At 52.8% G+C, this 8,815-nt stretch overlaps 1 protein-coding gene and 1 non-coding gene across 2 annotated transcripts in view; one reads left to right on the forward strand and one right to left on the reverse strand.

Moving 5' to 3' along the window:
- Nucleotides 1-8,815, forward strand: part of SOGA1 (suppressor of glucose, autophagy associated 1) — a 69,092-nt gene that overhangs the window by 9,526 nt on the left and 50,751 nt on the right. The gene's annotated exons all lie outside the window — the stretch shown is intronic.
- Nucleotides 8,345-8,416, reverse strand: TRNAG-UCC. The gene has a single exon. It is a non-coding gene; the product is annotated as a tRNA-Gly (tRNA).

Consider the following 8,815-nt stretch of genomic DNA (forward strand, 5'->3'; position numbering starts at 1 on the left):
GGTGGGTGGGGGCAGTGGTGAGGGGGAGACTGGGAAGGGGAGGTGGGCCTGCTCGGAAAGGGCACTGGGCGCTGGGCTGACTGAGGCATTGTGAATGCCTTGCTGGTAGGGGCTGTGTTGGCCTAGAGCAGGGCTAGGCACTGCCTTCTTTCCATGTGTCTTCAGCACGGGGCAGAAGACCCAGGGGCCTCTGCAGGGACGTGGAGAAATTCCACTTTGGGGATCCGGTCTGGGCCAAACCTTGCTTTGTTGCCTCTTCCCTGTACATGAACCCTGTGTTCAAGGCCCCTCTTCAAGCCTCAGTCTTCCTGTCTGTAAGATGGGAACTTAGGGGGTCCAGTGATTAATAATCTGCCTTCCAATGCAAGGGATGCAGGTTTGATCCCTGTTTGGGGAACTAAGATCCCACATGGTGCGGGGCAACTGAGCCCATGCACTCTAGAGTATATGCTCTCTATTAAGAGAAGCTCCTGGATCACAGTGAAGACCCACTATAGCAAAGAAAAAACAAAGGGAACTTAATTCCTTTCTTTCTTTCAGAGCACTTGGGAGGATTAATGGTCAGGTATACAGCACATTCAGCACCATCCTGGGCATAGCAGAAGGGAGGGAGCCCCACATGTGTAGTCTCTGGGGCAGAAAGAGTTCCTCAGGGGAGGAGCTTGGCTAAGTTCTAAGCAGAGGCCTGACCAGCAGCCAAGGTTATAACTAAGATCATTCCCCTGGGTGCCCCACAGGCGTGACCTCATATGCAGTCACATTCTCTTCCTTCTGGTGCCAGAAGGAACTGGGAACTGGGGTGGGGAAAGAGCCCGGAGACTTGGGTGTTCTGGGCCGGGCTGGCCCTGGCAGTCACTGGAGGAGCCCCACAGGTCAGTGGATGGTGCTGGCCTCTCTGAGGAATGGTGGGGAGTTGGAGAAGGTGGGAGCAATAAGCCAGCCTTTCCCTTTTTTGGGGTCCAAGGCGGTAGAGAGCACTGTGGTCTGGAGCCAAGCCCACTTGGGCTTGAAACTTTGTTCTGCCTTTTCTTCTATGAGCTTTGCCTTTACAAGCCTCAGTCTCCTCATCTGTACAATGGATGGGCATGCTGATGGTGCTCGCCCTACAGTGTTGCTGTGAGCATTAAATACGAGAAAGCATGTATGTGAGGATTACCCGGGGCCTATAAGGTCTCAACAGCTCTGCACCCTCATCACTCGTTATCACCAGGCTTGGATCTGACTGCCCGTGAGCCCTGGGTTTTTGTTTTTAATGTTTATTTATTTATTTCATTATGTTGGGTCTTAGTTGCTGCACACGGGATCTGTGTTGCAGCATGTGGAATCTTTAGTTGCAGCCTATGGGATCTAGTTCCCTGACCAGGGATCGAGCCCAGACCTCCTGCATTGGCAGTGCGGAGTCTTCTGCCCTGGACCATGGGGAAGTCCCACACCCTGGGTCCTTGACGACAGGGGTTGTGCCTGGCTCTGGGTGTGGGTCTTGGCATGGAGCAGGGGCCTGGGAGGTATGTGTGCAGCTGAAGTGCATTGTGGGTATCCCCAAACACATCTCTCCCTGCAATGCCCACCCTTTTCCCTCCTGCCCCAAGTCAGGCCAGTGCTGCAGGCTCTCATCCAGAGATTCCTTTTTGCTGATGAGGGCTACTTTGGGGGATCCCACATTCTAGAAGTGGGGTGAAGAATCTCCCATTGCCTGTGCCTCAAAGAGAAGCTCAGACTCCAAAGAGTTTGGGGTTCTGTATCCAGGCTGGACCAGCTGTCTTTACCCTGATTTTGCCCCAGATCCACATGAGTTCTTCGGGGTCAGGTGCCTTGACCTCTCCCCTCCACACCCCTCCTGAGCCCTGCCCAAGTGCCTGGGTGGCCTGTGTGGTCCTGCCTTTCTCAGCCTCACCTCACCCCAACTCCACCCAAGCTCTGAGCGCTCTGTGCACCCCAAGCCTGTCTCTGTCTTCTCTGCCGCTGGGCCTTTCTACTGCAGTTCCTCCCGCCTCCATGGGTTTCCTCCTCCACCTTCCTGTGTTCAGCTCCAGGCCAGGCTCCTGACTTAGACACCTAGGCGCTTCCTGTGGGCTCCTTTGGGGCATTTACCTCTAAGTAATTACATTATTAACTAGATAATTACAGGTTTCATCCCCCTTCCCCACGCTCTGCATGAGGATACAGCTCTTACCCTGGTGGGACTTAACCCCTTCCTTTCACATTGGTGTCTGTAAACTGAAGCTCAGAGAGGTTAAGGGGCTTGCCAAAGGTCACACAGTCTGTAAGTGGCAAGAGGCAGAAGGACTAGGGTCCCTGGTGCTCTTTGCTGGATGCTAAGCAAGGGAATGGTGCCCGCAAAGGTTTGGAGGTGTGCGATGCTGGAGTGTGCTGGTGCCTCAGGCCACACCGCCTGGAGCCACTCCCTTGACTCTCCAACCTCGCCTTCCCTCCCTGTACACCTTTGAGGCTGTGCTCTCTCTGCTCAGATATTTGGCTGCAGCCCAGAGGCTGTTTGAGGGATGATTTTGAATTTTTTAAAAATTATATTTATTTGTATTTATTTTGGCTGTCCGGGTCTTCATTTCGGCACACAGGATCTTCAATCTTCGTTGCAGCCTGTGGGATCTAGTTCCTGGACCGAGGATCGAACCCAGGCCCCCTGCATTGGGAGTGCGGAGTCTTAGCTACTGGACCACCAGAGAAGCCTCTGGGGGACGTTTTAAATACATCCAGATCCAAATGCTACTTTCCTTCCTGTCAACAGAGAAAGGACAGGAGGGGCACTGCTGGGTGTCCCCGCTCTGAGCGCCCCCCAACCCAGAGGCATCAGGGGCTGCAGAGGTCTCGATGCTTTGGCTAGTGAGGCCTGGAATGGGACAGCGACAAGTCAGGCCTGGCCTTGGAGGTCAGCGGTGTCCAGGCATCTCCTCCCTCCTCATCCCCTGCTGCCCATGCACACCTATGCCGACACACACACAGCTCCCCACCAGAGAGTGTCTGTGGTCTCATGCATAGAGCTGTGCCACATCTGAGAGGCTCACTCCTGATTGACTTTGGAGCCTTCTTCCTGACTCTCTGCTTATCTGTAAAATGGGCATCTATAGAATAGCACTTGCCTCAAAGGAATTGTTACTGAGGTAATGGACATTCAGAGCTCAGCCCGGTGCTGGCACAGGGTAAACCCTTGTATATATCAGCTATTATTACTGTCACTACTGTCCCATCAGAGACACCGTCTAGTCTAGTTTACAGGAGCTCAAACTGGACTCGAAACCTGGCCATGCCGTTTAACGTGTGACCTCAGTCCCTCACCAGTCAGTGCGGATGGCTGGGGATACAGCGAGATATGTGTGCCACCTGGCACAGTTGGTGCGCTCGGGCAGCCCTGTGCCTGTGGGCGTTTATTGCTCTTGGAAAGGCAAGTCCAGGACTCTGTCTTCTGCCACTGAGACCAGGCAGCCTCCATGCCAGTGGGAGGGGACATTGTGTGGCATGGCCATGCCTGGCTGGGGTCCAGGCCCTCCTTCTCCAGGACCTTTGACCCTGACTCCACTAAAGCTAGAACCCAGCCTCCACACAAGGAGGCTAAGCTGGGAAACAGGAGTGCAGAGTCCCTCCCGGCTTGACTCCGGACAGTCTGGGGGACAGCGGGGTGTCCCAAGCCCCCTCTAGACCACAGAGCCCCTGCCTGTGAAGGGATGAAGTCTCTGGGTCCCCCCGCCCCTGCTACTGCTCCTGCAGTTCCTGGCTTTCGAGCTGGAAAGGAAGTGGAGCCGCACAGCCTCTGCCCTCCTTGGGGTCCAAGTGCGATGATCTCATCTGGAGCCTTGTCAGACCCTGGAGGACGGGCAGAAGGGACAGCAGATGGCTGCCCTGGCCTCTCGGGGAGGCTGGCATGCTACCCTCGTGGCCACTGCTGGCCCACCCTGCAGGTCAGCCCTTCCAGGCGGGGGCGAGTGGCCCGGCCAGAGCCAGGGTGGCAGATGGGCAAGCAGCCTGGGTTTTGGCCTGAGGGAGGGACCGTGGTGGCCAGGGTGGTGTGGAGAAGGCCGGCCAGGCGGAGGCTCCCAGGCCTCTGTGGAGTGGTTGCCATCCTGCAGATCGAAGCTTCTGGATCCTTCAGCTCAGCTGTCATTCTTGCTGGGTCTGTTGCCCATTGGTGGGTCAGGTTCCTAGAACCTGGGAAGGAAGTGATAAATTTGGGGAAGGTTTGAAATTGAGCGAGGCTTCCCTGTGACTCAGATGGTAAAGAATCCACCTGTAATGAAGGAGGCCCGGGTTCGAATCCTGAATTGGGAAGATCCCCTGGAGAAAAGAAGGGCAACCCACTCCAGTATTCTAGCCTGGAGAATTCCATGGACAAAGGAGCCTGGTGGGCTACAGTCCATAGGGTCACAAAGAGTCAGACACGACTGAGCAACTCACACTTTCACTTTTCTTTGAAACTGAGCAGGGGTGTAGTCGGGCTGGGACATGTGTTACGCTCCATGGAAGAAAAACAGGGTTGAGATGGACACGATGGGCCTAGAGGGATCTGGATGGCTTCTCTGAGGAGGTGGCCTTTAAGTGGACTCTTCAAGCAGGACGGGAAGCCGGTAGTGGGAGATGCAGGGGAGGGGAATCCAGGCAGAGGCTTAGAGGTGAGACAGGTGAGGTATCTTCTGGCCTCTGGGAAAAGACCTGAGTGGCCGATAAGAAGAGGAGTTGGGGTTGGCAGGATCAGGCTTCTCTTTTGCTCTCAGGCCCGATTTACATACAGTGATTTACATACAGTAAAATGAACTTTGGCAAGTGTATGGAGCTCTGTAACCACCACCATAATCATTCCATTCCCCAGTGGGTCAGATGGTTAAGAATCCACTTGGGCAGGAGACTCGGGTTCAGTCCCTGATTCAGAAGAGCCCCTGGAGAAGGAAATGGCAACCCACTCTAGTATTCTTGCCTGGGGGAAATCCCATGGATGAGGAGCCTGACGGGCCACAGTTCACAAAGAGTCAGACACTACTAAAGCGGCTGAGCTGCACCAGCTCTTGCCCCCGCCCAACATTCCCCCATACCACTTGGTGGCCAGCGCCTCCCTCCTCCAGCCCCTGGCAACCACTGATCTGTTTCCTGTCCCTATAATCTTGCCTATTCCAGAATATCATGGAAATGGCTTCATACAGTCTATAGCCAACTGAGTCTGACTTCCTCCACTTAGCATAGTGCCTTTGGGCTTCACCCGTGTGGTTGTGGGTATCAGCAGTTCCTTCCCCTTTATTGCTGAGTAGTTATTATATGGATGTACCACCGTTTAGCTCTTCACCAGTTGAGGGACCTTTGGGCTGTTTCCAGAGTTTGATGATTGTTGAAGGATTTCACATAGGAGAATTAACGGTTAAAAAAAATCACTCCATGTACTAAGTGGAGAACAGATTAGTGGGGAGTAGACCAGCCATCCTGGGGACCGAATCCAGTGATTTGGCGATGAAGCTGGCTCACTGCGTGTGTGCTCAGTCGTGTCCGACTCCTTACGACCCCACCTGACTCCTCTGTCCTTGGAATTTTCCAGGCAAGAATACTGGAATGGGTTGCCATTTACTACTCCAGGGGAGCTTCCCAACCCAAGGATCAGACCTCCATCTCCTGCATCCCCTGTATTGACAGGTGGATTCTTTACCCACCTAGGAAGCCCGTAGGTACTCGATAATTCTTCATATAAAACGGCTGTGCCCTGCGGTAGCCAGGGAGGCTTCTTGGTGGAGGTGGCATTTGAGGTGGAGGGGTGAGAAGGTGGGAGACAGATGCAAAGAGGAAGGAGGCCCAGGCAGTGCAGAGTCCCCATGGGAGCTGGGTGGGCTGGGACCCCAGCTTCCTGCTCCTGCCCCAGCCTTGGTATCCCAGGGTTTCTAGAATGTGGTCTGCAGGGCCCAGATCAGGATTCCCTGGGGATGCTGGGCGAGCAGGCACCCGCCAGGGCCCACCCCAGCCCCATGTGGGCTGATGCTCTGGGGTAGGAGTTAGCCAGGGGACCTCAGCTCTGGAACAATCTCTTCCTTGTTGGCTGATAAGAGGCTACCCCCTCATGCGTTCAGGAACCTCCTGTCCCCCTAGCTCCTCCTGTCCCCTCTGGGCCAGCTGGGAGCTGTTGCTGGGGGCTCTCCCACCTTTTGCTACTTGCTGTGTTTCTTTAAGGGGCTTTGTGTTCGTCCCTTGCACTCCAACGCCATGGGCTGGGAGACCTCACCAGCTGCTTTCCCAGTCAGTTCCATCAGACGCATGTATCTGGAGCCCCTCCGAATGTTCCAGTAGCCCCAAATATAACCCCTCCCTTCTGTCCTCATTGTGCAGAGATTAATCATCTTACATTCCAGTAGGTTTCCTGCTGAAAGTATTTTTCCTGGAACATCTTGTATTTTTTTTGGCCATGCCACACAGTTTGCAGGATCCTAGTTCCCTGACCAGGTATCAAACCCCCACCCCCCACAGTGAGAGCCCCAAGTCCTAACCACTGGACTGCCAGGGAATCCCCTTTTCTGGAATATTTTAAATGTGGCTTGAAATCAGAGCTCTTCTCCAGCTTTATGCCCTGATGGTGGAGAGAGAGGGTCTGGGGTCGCTATCCAGACCCTACAGATGAGGCAGCTCCAGAGGAAACACAGATTCCGTTTTATTTTGTGCCGTGTCTCCCTTTAGTCTCTCTGCTGAGAGTAATTTTCAGAATAGTGTTTCTAAATGTTTAAAACAAAATGTAAAGGAAAGCAAGCATATGGAAATATAATTATCAAAGTATATATTTAAATGATGACATAGTAATAGGTGTGCTTATTAACTCATAAGATCTGGAAATAGGTCTACTAACACTGTAATTTCAAAGTACTGATGAGTGTAAAGGATATTTTGACATTTCTGCAACAACTGTTATATGCTATGAAAATCTATGTGGTTTCTTTTGGTGCCAAAGCCGTAAGTACTGCTGATACAACTGTGGTTTGTCCAGAATAGAAGGAAATGTTAATTTTTAGCTAGTGTTAGTGAAAAATAAAGGCGTGATTTTTTTTTCCCCCTTACCACTGAAGTTCATGGGCTCCCTGCATTCTGGTGCAGATGAGAGAGCCTGAGTCCTGCTTGGAGGTGTCTCTGGGTGACCTTGGGCACAGCCCACATCCCTGTGCTCCTCTGTGGTTCTTTGCCCCTAGAACGAGATGGTAATTCCTGTGCTGCCTGGCCGTGGGGCTTCTGTGAGGACACAAGATGAGTCACGTGGAATGTCTCCGTAAACTGTGACGCCCCGTGCTGCCATGCAATGCCATGCTATTATTAGCGGTCGTGTGAGCTCATGTTTGGCCCTCCAGCCCAGCATGGACCGAGAGACTCTTCCTGGCCAATTCCCCCAGGGTTCCTGGGAATCAGTCCGTTTGGGGGAACTGGCCTGCCCCTGAGAGGCTGCTTCCTGCAGGCTGACCTCATGGGTCATTAGGGAGTGTGGTGGTGATAGACTGAAATGTATTTGTGGGCACGGTGTGGGTGGGGGAGCAGACCCTGCCCATCCTCCTGGGTGGCATGGGGGTCTGAGGCCAGTGCTGGAGCAGCCTAGGCTCTCCCTCTTTTAAAAAAATTAGTTAATTAATATGGCTGCATCAGATCTTAGTTGGGGCACATGGGCTTCGTTGCTATACAGCATATGGATCTTAGTTCCACGACTAGGGATTGAACCCACGTCCCCTGCATTGCAAGGAAGATTCTTAATCCTTCTGGGAAACTTCTGAGCCTCAGTTTCCTCATCTGCAAAGTGGGAACATTTTCCCCTACCTACCTCACAGGGCTGGTAAGGGGATCAGACTGTTGTGCATGTACTCCGCTTGGACTGAGCCTAGTAATCAGTGAGCTGTTTTTTATTTGAGGGCATGTCTAGACATGGGGGGCTAAGGATTCTAGGGCAGAGGGAGGGCTGTGAGCGCTGTGAGGAGGAGACCTGGGGAGAGGCGGGGCTGGATTCCAGGGTAAGAAGCATGAACCTAACACAGAAACCAGCAAGAATCAGGAAGGAAATAGAAAGCTACCTGCTTTTTCTTTTTTTCAAGTTTTTCCCAATAAACAGGTGTTACCTCTATGAAAGTGAAAGTGTTAGTCACTCAGTCGTGTCCGACTCTTTGTGACCGCGCAAACTGTCTGTGGAATTCTCCAGGCAAGAATACTGGAGTGGGTTGGGTTGCTATTCCCTTCTCCAGGGGATCTTCCCGACCCAGGGATCAAACTCGGGTCTCCTGCATTGTAGGCAGATTCTTTACGATCTGAGCTACCAAGGAAGCCCATTACCTCTATAATCAGAGCAAAATTATTTTTTTTTTTTTGCTGCTCCGCACACTTTGTGGAATCTCAGTTCCCTGACCAGGGATTGAACCTGGGTCACAGCAGTGGAAGTGCTGAATCCTAACTACTGTACCACCAGGGAATTCCCAAACTAAATATTCTCTGTAAATGGAAAGTCTGACTACTGAGGTTGCAGCGTGGATGTCCGATCTAGTCTTCAGACCTCCCCCCTCTACTCCCCGTCCTCAGGTTAAACAATCAGGTTAAGCTTCAGGGGGAGGAGAGGTTACCTCGAAGGAGCGGCCAGAGCAGCTGAGTTTGGAGGCCTAGCAGACTGGGCCCAATCTGGGCACCTTTCCTCAGCTTCTTTTTTTTTTTTTTTTTTTACTATTCCACATGGTATGTGAGATCTTAGTTCCCTGACCAGGGTTCAAACCTGTGCCCCCTGCAGTGGAAGCAAGGAGTCTTAACTTCTTTAGTCTGGCTTCTTTAGTCTGGCCTTTCTGACAGGGGCTGATATTGAGGGGCCCCGAGGCTCCGA

The sequence above is a fragment of the Bison bison genome, unplaced genomic scaffold, assembly GCF_000754665.1.
Source record: "Bison bison bison isolate TAMUID 2011002044 unplaced genomic scaffold, Bison_UMD1.0 scf7180017864500, whole genome shotgun sequence".
NCBI lineage: Eukaryota > Metazoa > Chordata > Mammalia > Artiodactyla > Bovidae > Bison > Bison bison.